This window comes from Onychomys torridus, chromosome 2 (assembly GCF_903995425.1).
Source record: "Onychomys torridus chromosome 2, mOncTor1.1, whole genome shotgun sequence".
NCBI classification, from domain to species: domain Eukaryota; kingdom Metazoa; phylum Chordata; class Mammalia; order Rodentia; family Cricetidae; genus Onychomys; species Onychomys torridus.
Genome location: NC_050444.1, coordinates 104,153,148 through 104,165,553, shown reverse-complemented (window position 1 = coordinate 104,165,553; position 12,406 = coordinate 104,153,148). Strand labels below are relative to the sequence as shown.

Sequence of the window (12,406 nt, the reverse complement as noted above, 5' to 3'; positions counted from 1 at the left end):
ATCAGGAGTCCATGGCCAATCTCACGGTGGCATTCTGAGGCCAACCTGTGCTTCGGGAGACCCATCAAGGAAAGAGAAGGAAGCGGTTAGCTTTACCACTATGTATCAAAGTGACACTATAACAATATGTCTGAGAAAATTAAAAAGGACAACTCTGGGTCTCAGTAATTTTGATGTGTTTTTTTTTTAATTTGCAAGGTTTTTTTAATATATAAAATAAAGTTTATTTTTTTAAAAATGAATGAATGGGGGCTGGAGAGATGGCTCAAGAGGTTAAGAGCACTGGCTGCTCTTCCGGAGGTCCTGAGTTCAATTCCCAGCACCCACATGGTGGCTCACAACCATCTATAATGAGATCTGGTGCCCTCTTCTGGCCTTCAGGCATATACGCAGGCAGAAGAACACTGTATACATAATGAATGAATAAATAAATAAATAAATCTTAAAAAAAAAAATGAAAAATGAATGAATCCCAGTATCATTTGAACACAGTAGTTTGACAAGAAGAACTAAAACAGAAATTTTGACCCTTACTTTTTTTGTTGTTTTGTTTTTAGAAGAGTTCTCATAGTGGTATTGGTGTAATAATTTTGAAATTAGACTGTACCTACTCTGTAAGTGAATAATTGTTGGAAGTCAGAATTCCTGCTGTGAGAATTTGGGGGAATATGGGACTGGAGAGATAGTTCAGCTGTTAAAAGCACTCACTGGCTGTTCTTCCAGAGGACCCGGGTTCAATTCCCAGCACCCACATGGCAGCTCACAACTGTCTTTAACCAGTTCCAGGGGAACTCACACCAATGAACATAAAATTGAATTTAAAAAAGTATTTTACAAAAAAAGACTTATAAAAAAAAAAAGAAAAAATTGGGGGAACGTAAGGCAAAGAGTCAGAGTACTAGAATGAAATTAGAAGCATCAGTGTGAATACATAACTTTACAACATGTATGCTAAGGCAATTCTGTGCCTTAATGACTCCTAGAACAGAAAAAGCATATTAAACCAGATGTGGTGGCACTAGTCTAGCCTGTAATCCCAAGACTCAGGAAGCTAAGGCAGGAGGATTTCCAAATTCCAGGCCAGCCTGGGTTAAGTAGCAAAGTTCTAGCTCAAGAAATCCAAGCAAGCTGAAACTGAGCAACTGCTGACTGCTCAGGCAATTAGAAATCTATACCAACCACTCCAGGGCTCAGGACATCAGGAGAGAGACGGTGGAAAGACAGCAGGAGTCGGCGGTGGGGTGGAATGTTGTGGGAGGCTGTCACCCAGTTATGACCTGAAGCCCCACAAGCCGTGATTTCCAAAACATGACCAGACACACCAACATCCTGTATGCAGGGAAGACTGAGTTATAAGGTCCAACCCACTCCATGGGAGCTACAGACAATTGCTGGAGAAAGACATTTTCTTCAATGTTGTTCCTGTAAGTAACCTTCATCTATGCTCCTGTAAACAGCCTTAATTAAACTCATTAGGTCACTAAAAAGACAGGAGCAGATGTAGGGCTAGGAGGAGATCCGGAGAATAGCAGGGGAACAAGAAAGTAATGGGGGTGGGGGTGTGAACGTTAAAATACACTATATACATGGATGAGGATGTCAAAATGAAACATTATTATGTATAAATAATGTTTATGTGCCAATAAAAACATTAAAACCAAATAAATAAACATACATTCACATAAAACTAAAGTCCAGACTTTGGTTAATGTCAATGTCATTAGTAGGACAATTATGCCATATATATAAGATGCTTTATTTTGGAGTTATGTGTTTTTTGCGACAAGGTCTTACTTTGCAACTTACTATGTGGCCCAGTGCAGTATGGAAAGCATGACAATGCTCCTGCCTCAGCTTCATGAGTGCTGAAAACTACTAGTAACATAAACTATGCCCAACTATTAACATGAAATGTTATCAGGAGGAAAACACAGAAACACCATCTTTTCAACTTTTCTATAAGTCTAAAATCATTCAGAAATCAACATTTTAAAGGTGGGGATATATCTCAGTGATAGATCACTTGCCTAGCAGGGGAAGGCCTGAGTTCAATCTACAGCATCACTAGAACTTGATTTTATTGTTTATTGAGGGAAAGGGAGCATCCACAAGAATGTGAACACATCCTTGTGGAGACCAGAGGTGGATCTTGGGTTTCTTCCTCAATTGTTTTTCTGTCTTATATATTTTTGAGAAAAGGTCTGTCACTGAACCTAGAGTTCACCAACTGAGTAGACTAGCAGCAAGACCCCAGGGATCCTATTTTTAACTTTCTCAGTTTGGTGATTATGGGAGCACAATGCCACACCTGGTTTATTAATGTGGGTGCTAGGAATCTGAACTCAAGTCCTCTTGCTTGCACAGCAAATACTTGAACAACCATGCCAATTTCCCTGCCACAATAATTTAAATAGATATAAATTTTATTAAGTTATTATGTATGTGCATGTGAACAGTATTGACAACAGCAATATAAACAAGCAAATCAAGGAAACAGCACACATGTCCATCAATTGATGAACAGACAAAATGTGGTACCTACATATATTTATTTACACAATGGAGTGTCATTCAACAGTAAAAAGGAATGAAGTACCAACACATGCTACCACCAAGATAAACCTTGAAAACATTCCACTAAGTGGAAGAACCTCGTCTCAGACAACCACAGGCAATTCGGTTCCACTTCAGGAAAATGCTCAGAACAGCAAATCTAGACACAGGAGTGGATGAAAAGCAGACTCAGGCAGGCAGGGGTTCAGGAAAAATGTAGAAGGCCTGCTAATGGATAGGAGGTTCCCATTCAAAATGCTTCCAAGAGTCAGGCATGAAAGCACATGCCTATGATCCCAGTACTAGAGAGGAGAGGAGGGTTGGAGATGTAGAGGCCAACCTAGGCAACAAGAGATTGTGTCTCAAAACAAATAATAGGTGCTAGAGTAGGGATTCTCAACATGTAGGTCAAGACCCCTGGGTTTGATAGGCCCTTTCATGGAGGAGGGAGGGTCTTAAGACTATCGGAAAACACAGATATTTATATTATGATTTGTAACTGAAGCACAATTACAGTTATGAAGTAGCAATGAAAATAATTTTATGATTGGGGTCACCACAACATAAGGAACTTTATTAAAGGGGTGCAGCACTAGGAAGGTTGAGAAACACTGTGCTAGACAGTTCAGCAGTGAAAAGTGCTAGCTGCTCTTCCAGAGAATTGAATCCAATTCCCAGAACCCACACGGGGTGATTCACAACCATCTGTAACCCCAGCTCCAAGGGATCCAACATCCTCCACGGCCTCTGTGGATACCTACATTCACACACATACCCAAATGCTGATACACATAAGAAATAAATAAAAATATTGCATGTGTGTCCTTCTTAGTTCTGATTGCTTAAAAGCACACCCAGCAGTGTCACCAAAACAACAAACAGTACCTAATCCACCTTACAGTAACACATCAGGGCAGGCCCCCTAGAGACGACAAGGCTGAAGTAAATTAAGGAAAATACATGGTACAACCAGAATGTCACATGCAAAGGACAAAAGGTACTTCTAAGATTAATGGGGTCCTGTCAACAGTCACAGGGACTAGCTTAAAGAGTCTCCTATAGGTCAGACTGTGGATGATCTCTGAATCAAAAGGAGTGGCAGGAACCGGGAATGTGACTCAGGGGTAAACCGCATGCTTAGCATACAAAGAGTCAAGAATGGTAGCGATGCACTAGAATATATGGTTTTGAGCCTGGAGTGCATTCAGTCCTACAAAATGAAGGGCAAGACGACTTTTCACAGAAGAATACCAACAGATACTTTGGGGTGAAGGAATGCTAGAAAACAACCATTTAATAATATATTCAGATTCAAGACTGTTAGGTTTCAATCCCAGGACAAAAGGCTGAAGTGCCTACTTAACATATCAAAGCGAACCTCACCGCCAGGTTCTCTTAGCATCCCTCAGTCCATACCTGTACAGGGCCCTCCTGGCTGGCATACCCCAGTCCCTACTCTATCCAACCCTGGGGTTCCCTTCCCCCAACTGCCCTTCCGTATATAATCCAGCCATTTGCTTACACCTGATCCTCGGGCCTCCTAGCTGCTGCTCCTGGCTCCTCTCTCTTGCCCAGCTCCCCTCCCCTGGCCCTCTCCTCACATGGCCCAGGGTCATGTCCACTCTGGACTCTCCCAGATGTCCCTGCCTCTGTCTATGTTCTCCCCTTTATCTATAACAAACTTTCTCCTCCACCATACCTAGGAGCAGTCATGCCTTTCCTTTTTACTTTTTATTTTTCATTCAATGAGTACTAAGTAGAAAACAGCACAGCAATAAAACACTGGTCTGGTGAGAAAGGGTGCACCTGGCACTCCAGCACTCAAAATGCTGAGGCAGGGGGATCTTGAGTTTAAGGCTGGACTGAACTAGATATGGAGCTCTAGGCCAAACTGGACTACAAAGAAAGATCATGTCTCAAAAATCAAAACAGATGGGTCAGTGAGATGGCTCAGTAGATAAAGGCACTTATCACTATACCTGACAACCTGGGTCTCCAGGTCTCACATGGTCTAAGGAGAGAGCCAATTCCTGCAAGTTGTCTCTTCTGTGTCTGTCTGTCTGTCTGTCTGTCTGTCTCTCTCTCTCCCTCTCTCTCTCTCTCTCTAAGTCAGGGATGGCCCGCTGATTAAAGTTCTTGCCTCATAGGCAACAGTTTGATCCCCAGAATCATGTAAATTCTGAGTAGGCTTGGTAGCTTTCCTGTAATTCCAACCTCTGAAGGCAGAGATGGGATTCCCAGAGCAGGCTGGCTACTGAGATTAGCTGTGTGGGAGCTCTTTGTCTGATCCTGCCTCGAAAGAAAAAGTAGAAGAGTGACTGAGGAAGATTCCTGACCTCAGCCTCAGCCCTCTATATTCACACTCACACACTTGCACACACACCTACACATACATGTGCTGCACATATGTAAACACACACACACACACACACACACACACACACACACACATGAAAAAATTTTAAAATAATGACATCAATAAACAAAAACAAAACAAACAAAAAAGATCCAGGCTTGGTAGTGCATATCTTTAATCTCAGCACTCCAGAGGCAGAGGCTAGGGGACAGATCTCTGTTAAGTTCAAGGACAGCCTGGTCTATCGAGTTCCAGGCTAGTCAGAGCTACACAGTGAGACTCTGTCTGGGGGCGGGGGGGGGGGGGGGGGGGGGGGGTCTCCAAATAATTGATAATTACACTTCCAGCCAGGTCTGAGGCTAAGGCAGGAGGACTTCTGCAAATTTAAGGCCAGCCTAGACTACAAAGCAAGACCCTGTCTCAAACAGAAAAGAATAACATAGAAGCCGGAGAGAGGGCTCTGTGTTGAGTTTAAGAGCACCAACTGCTCTTCCAGAGGACCTGGGCTCCATACCCAGCACCACATGGCAGTTCACAACCATCTGTAACTGCAGTCTAGGGGATATGCATTCAGGCAAAAGACCCAGACACATAAATAAAAATGCTGGGCTTTATAGGTGAAAATACAGTCTTTCAGGAAAAACAAAAGTTATCATGGCATGAGGAAAATACCTTTATAAGAGAGAAGAAAGCCTACAGCCATAGTTAACTAAGTCTTTGCCTGAAGAGTAAAGAGCCCCGCACATCTCAAATGACTTACAGTTACCACTGTGTTACAGTATACAGAATAAAAGGTGCAGCTATGCAGCATCCAAGTGGAGGTCAGATGACAACTTTTCAGGAGCTTTTCTCTCCTTCCACCGCGTGGGAACCAGGGGTCAAAGTCAGGTTGGCAGGCTTGGCAGCTAACTTTATCCCCTGAGCCAGCTCACCATCTCTGAATAATTCACCTTTCTGTGTATTAAAATCTCTTACATAGAGCTGGGAGTCTAGCTAAATGCTGAAGCACATACATGATATGATTACCATGTAAAAGAAGACTCCAAATTCAGGGTACAGCACCCTTAAAAAAAATCACATATAACCTTAGGGGGGGCGGCGATCTACCTTCTGTTTTGTTCCAGTAGCCAATCCCCAAGCAACATCCAATTAACTGCAATTGGTCTATGTGTTTTGATCTAAATTCCCTCTCTTCACTCTTACCAAAACAAAAAAACTTTTCAGGTTTATTCATTCAGGCTTCTAAGTTTCTGGAGGAAAATAGAGCTTGCTTAGTGGTACACACCTCATGTATTCATGTAATACATACCTCATATACTCACGTAATAAATATACACCTCATGTACTCATGTAATACATACCTCATGTACTCATGTTATACACACCTCATGTATTCATCATGTTATACACACCTCATGTACTCATGAAATACACACCTCATGTACTCATGTTATACACACCTCATGTACTCATGATGTTATACACACTTCATGTACTCATGTAATACATACCTAATGTACTCATGTAATACACACCTCATGTACTCATGTAATACACACCTCATATAATCATGTAATACACACCTCATATAATCATGTAATACATACCTCATATAATCATGTAATACACACCTCATATAATCATGTAATACATACCTCATATAATCATGTAATACATACCTCATATAATCATGTAATACACACCTCATGTACTCATGTAATACACACCTCATATAATCATGTAATACATACCTCATGTAATCATGAAACTCAAAAGGCTAAAAAAAGAGATTTGCCAATGAGTTTGAGGCCCATCCATGTCATATTGTAAATCCAGGCCAGCTTGGGATAAAAATCTCATTCAATAAACAAGAAAAAAAAGTTTTGGAGGGAGGCAGGTGGAGAGTTATGTTCATCTCTACTTTTTAAAAAGATTTGCTTTATTTATTTTATGTGTCTGGGTGTCTTACTGCCTATATGTATGTGTACCACATGCACTCAGGGCCTGTTGAGGTCAGAAGAGCTGGAACTAGAGTTACAGGTGACTGGGAATTGCTGGGAATTGAACCCAGGTCCTTTGCAAGAGCAGCAAGTGTTCTTATCCACTGAGCCACTTCTCAAGCCCCAGAACTACTTTAAAGCACAGCACAGAAGCACTGGGAGATGGCTCAGTGGGTAAAGCAGCTTACTGGCAAGCCTTGTTCAAAAAGTTAAGAATTCGAGCAACGAATATACTGAAAGCACTGGGCATACAGGTCCATCACTTGGAAGGCAAAGCAGGACGGCTAGTACATGAGTTTGAGGGCTGAGTGGGGCAGGGACAACTCTTCTGGCCTCCACAGGCACAGACACAAATAAACATGATCAAAATTAATAAATCGTTTAAAGCAAAAAGAAAAGCAAGCTTAACCATTCAGAAGCAGGAAGGGGAAGTGACACAAAGAGGTTAGAGAGGCAGTTCTGCAGTTAACATCTGCCACTTCTCCAAAGGACCCAAGTTCAGTTCCCAGCACCATATCCTTCAGTACACAACCACCGGTAACTACAGCTCAAGGAGATGTAATCGATCAGCCTCCTCGGCCACTACTAAATATACGAGCGACTACAACAGAGAACGGCCTAGATCAACAAAAAAAAAATCAAGAGCCAATATGGGGGCACACACCTGTCATCCTACAACTCGGAATCAAAAGTAGGAAAATCTCAAATCCAAGGCCAGACTGGGATAATAATTAGCCCAGCCACACATACTATAGCTCCCACAAAATCTCACCAGCGTATGACCACCTCCACTGTAAACAGTCCCTTCAGAGTACTATCTGTATTAATTAATAACTGATGAATAAATAGTCTCTAATTTATATTAGGGCCCCCCCCTTTTGATGGTATACAGTCTGTGGCTTTGAACAAATGAATAGTGCACACATCTACTACTACAGTTTCACATGTAGTTTTAGTGCCTTAAAGTTTTCTATGTTTTGCCTTCCCCCACTTTTCCTGCCCCCCACCCCTCCTTACAGCTTTTTAGAGACAGGGTCTCATAGCCCAGGCTGGCTTTGAACTCCCACTTCGGCCTCCCAAGTAGGATTACTAGCATGCACAGCTTTTTGCCGTTACTGGGGTCTTGCCTTTATTATTATTATTATTATTATTATTATTATTATTATTATTAACTTCTTTGTGTATGTGGGTGGATGTGCGTGGTACAGCACATGCATAAAGATAAGAAAATGACTTGCAGGAGTCACTTTGCTCCTCCTAACGTATGGGACCTAGGGATCAAACTAGGGTTGGTGACAAGTGCCTTACTTGCTCAGCCATCTCACTGGCCCTTATTTTATTTGAGACAGCATGTTAAACAGCCAGGCTGGCCTCAACCTTACTCTGAAGCCGAGGCTAGTCTTGATCCTCCTCCATCCACCTCCTAACTCCAGGGAATCACAAGCATGTGCCATCACGCCCAGCTATCTAATTCCATTTATTGTTACCTGTTTTAAGCACAGGGCCACTGAAATTTCTAAACTACATATGTGAGTTGGAGATATGCAAAGTTTCTGGGTTCAAAACCTAAAAACCACAGTAACACAAAGAAGTCATGCATGAGAATTATACTGCAGTTCCTCCACAGCAATAATCTAGCCAGTAGTAGTAGGATAGGGAAAGATAAAAGTCACACCAATCTGAAAGAGGAAGTATTACCAGCCTTCTTAGCAAACATTATGAACGTGCATGGGGGAAAAAGAAAAAAGCTAACAGCAGCTGGAAGTCAAATGTACGTAAGTTCAAGCAGACCATGGAGAAGACCTGCGATCCCTGCACTTGAGAGCACGAGGCAGAAGAGCTCAAGGTCGCCCTCAGCTTCGTAGTAAGTTCCAGGTTACCCAGGCATGTATCTTTCCCAGAATTTAAGGGGCCCAGGCAGGAGGATGGCAGCAAGTTTGAGGCCATGTTGGTCTACACAGCAAGTTCCAGGTATGCCTAGACTATACAGCAGGACTTGTAACAAAAAAAGGTAGTTTTCAAACTGGGCATGATGTCTCATGCTTGCCTTTAGGACTCACACTGAGGCAAAAGCAGGAGAATTATAGAAAATTCCCACAAATACTATTATAAATTTCAAATAACAAACTATCTAGATTTGGAATTCCTTACACCATGATGCTAAAAGATGTCTTTTACTAGGCTATAACACATGAAATTCTTTCCCCAATCTTCAACTTTCTTTTTGGTGCTCCGTTTTGTTTTTTCTAAATATAGTCTCACCACTTAACCCAAGCTGGCGTGAAACTTGTTTGCTGAGCAGTGAGGCTGGCCTCACACAATCATCCTGCCTCCACTGTCCAAGTGCTGGGGAATCAGAGATGTGCAACACTACACCTGGCTTCCCAAAGTTTAACTGCTAAGAACATCCCATTCCACCAAGACATCCCACTGCTACAAATCTATAAAGCTGACAACCTGAAAGAAGGTACAGTTTGTGAGGCACCACCCCCAAAAAGTTAACATTCTAATTCGTGTGCTATGAAAACTTGTGTCCTAATTATAACAGACATTCTGTTTTCAAATCAGAACAGTCAGATGAGACAACCTGCCACTGACTCAGCTGCTTTCTTTTTCACTTTACAACCTGCACTTAAGATGCAAGAACGAGACGAACACATAACTCTGAAAGTGAGCAGCAAAGCCAATATGGTGTTTGTCTTGGCAGGAAACACCAATGAAAATATAAGATGCCTCAGTCTCGGCTGGCAGATATACAAAAAGCAAGGGTGCCTTGTCATTATTTACCATGCAAAATCCTTCATGCATAAGCTACACACTGCCTTTTACTACAGATGCTTAATATGTTTCCTTAGATAGATCACCTGCCCCAATAACCATCCAAATCTGGCACCAGGAATTGTTACAGCCTGCACAACACGACAATTCCTTGTAACTTAAAACATTTGCTTTTAAAAACTCTCCACCTACAACTTCTCTACCAATTTCATCCAGCTACAAGCTCAAGTTTATACTATAATATGCTGTATTTATTCCCAGAATGCACTTATTTACAAATTACACGGGAGTAAATTATTAAACTACAAAAACATCAACTATTCTAATATATCTTTTCTATTATTCAAATAACCAAACAATTATACCCCAGGCAAGGTATTATCAGCCAAAAATCAAATGATATGGGATTATTTCACTAAAGCAGGTAATAAAGGCATTAGCCCCTTAATCTCGATCACTGACTTTATAAATAGTCAAAGGAGTCACCATGTGCTGGGGAGTAGACTGAATAGCAGAAAACGTTTGCCACTAACTAAAAAAACGATTCACAATCCAGTAAGAGGCAGGTCATGTTCACGAACACAATTCTAAGTTTATATCTGCGATTTCTGAGTTCAAGAAGGCAGTTTGCCAACCTTTTAACACTAATATGGAGAACAGAGCAGAAAATATAGCGGGTTTTTATGGTTATAATGACTGAGATACAAAGAATGGTTTTCCTTTTGCAATTCACTTTTTTTTTTTTAACAGAAAAGTCACACAAAGCGTTCTAGATTTGAGGTAATTTAATATACCCGATTACCTCAAATCAAATGTTTACTGAAAAACTTAGCAAGAGCACATTGTACCTAAGGATCTCTTCTACCTACTTCTCCTTGGAAACAGAGAGATAGGAAGGGAAGACCTACTACTCGTAGGGTTAACTGGAGTGTGAGAACATCTTAATTGCAGTTGCACACAATTAAGCAGACGCAGTAGGTCAACTGCTCAGGCTACACAGTGCATGACAACCTCTGCAGGCACAATCGCACAAGTAGCGCTTTCATTCCGGGGGATGACACCTTCCCTCACATTTGCTCAAGTAACTACGGTAACTGCCCTAAATTTTCCCGTGTGAAACCAACAAAATGTGGGGGAAGAGAGGGAGGGGGACATTTTAAAAACTGGGTCACTCCTTATTTGTTCTCTCCAAGCACATTCTTCGGGAGGGAAACGGCCAGAGAGAGGGGAGAGGAAAGCCCGTGACAGCATCTCCAATGCTTTAAAGTTACAGTTCTTACCGGAGTCGGCACTAGGAGCTCATTAGTTGGCTTTATTTGCGTTTAGTCACTCTGGAGCTGAATGGAGCCTTCCTCTAAGTGACCCCCAACAAAGCAGCCCTAAGCATCGGCCACAGTCCGGCAGAGGAGGAAATGCCCTGGATTCACCTGCGGCACCTGCCTGCGCCGGCTGCCTCCACCTCCGCAGCGTCAGCCGACCCCTCCGCTCCACCCCAGCTCCCTGGAGGCACCGCCACCGCTCCACGACCCGCCGGTCGGGCCAGGGCCCCGGAGTCTGGCTCCCGCCCCACCCCGGCGGCAGAGGCCAGGCCCTGGCGCAGCACCGAGGCGATCCTCACGAGGCCCTCGAGCCGCAGCCACTTCGCACCGCAGCCGGCAGGCTCCGGGCACCTCTCGCCCGCCGCGAGCCTAGGCCGGCCAGCCCGCCGCTCCCCTCCTCGGACTTGGCCCTGTACGCTACCTGGGCGGGAGGCACAGGCAGGGCGGTGGTGCGGACTCACCTGCGATGGCCGGACACTGCAGCTTCCTGGGGCGAGAAAGCGCCGGCTACGCGGCCTGGGCACCCTCGCTCGGCACGCAGGGCCGGGACTCCAGCGGCCCCTCTGCGCCTGCGCCTCCGCGCGGCCGGGTCTCGAGGGGCACCGCCTGCAGCGAGGGCAACTGCCGGCCGAGGGGCTCGCGGGCCGCGCGCGGGCGCTGCGGGAGGACCGACGTCTAGGCGCTGCCGGCGGCGAGCCTGTCCCGACCGCAGACCGCCATGTTTCTGTTCCCTTTTCTCTTTTGCCTTCCCCTCCTTCCGCCCCTTTCCACAGAACACCACTTTCCCTCCCTTCTTCCCTCTCCCTTTCCTTCTGCGGGGGCGGTGGAAAGGGCGCGGGGAGGGCGGGGTCCGAGGTCGGCCCCGCCCCGGTAGAGCCACGCCCCTACGGTTAGGCTCCGCCCAGTGGTTGACCCACGCCCCCAGACTTGAACCAAGCCTCTCGCTCAGGCCACGCCCCTGCGCCCGGACAGGAGAGCTCCCTAGCTGCACCCGCCGGGTTTCTGTCCCTTACCCCTCCTTCTCCTTGCAGAGGGACCCATCCTGGCCGACCTCGGGGCGCGCTCTAAGAGTCCTGACGCTGGCCTCGCGGACCCCGAAGCGAAAGATAGTTAGCGTTCCATGCGCTGCTTGCAGCCTTCCCCTACGCTCTGTGTTTATTGCGGTGGCCTGGAGCAGGTGACCGCTGCCTCTCCCAGCTCGGGCTTTCCAAGACTGGAAAAGTGACACTGGATAGCTCAAGGTCAATGAAAAGAGAGCCAAGCGAGACGTGAAGTTCCCCTTTAATAGAGGCTGGAAGTCCCACTCATAACTGGGTGACCCCCGCCCCCTAAAATCCAAGGGACACAGGAGGGTTGCCCCTTTCCAAGCCGGCTACAGACCTCTGGAGAGACCTTAGCTG

At 44.7% G+C, this 12,406-nt stretch overlaps 1 protein-coding gene across 2 annotated transcripts in view; it reads right to left on the bottom strand.

The window, feature by feature from the left end:
• Positions 1–11,822, bottom strand: part of Dennd4c (DENN domain containing 4C) — a 93,090-nt gene extending 81,268 nt beyond the window's left edge. The window contains exon 1 of one of the 2 annotated variants that reach the window (XM_036177551.1): positions 11,468–11,822. The gene's annotated coding sequence lies outside the window, so the exon portion shown is untranslated. The remainder of the gene's footprint in view (positions 1–11,467) is intronic. The other variant, XM_036177549.1, reaches the window with a different exon arrangement.
• Between the last annotated feature and the right edge of the window lie 584 nt (positions 11,823–12,406).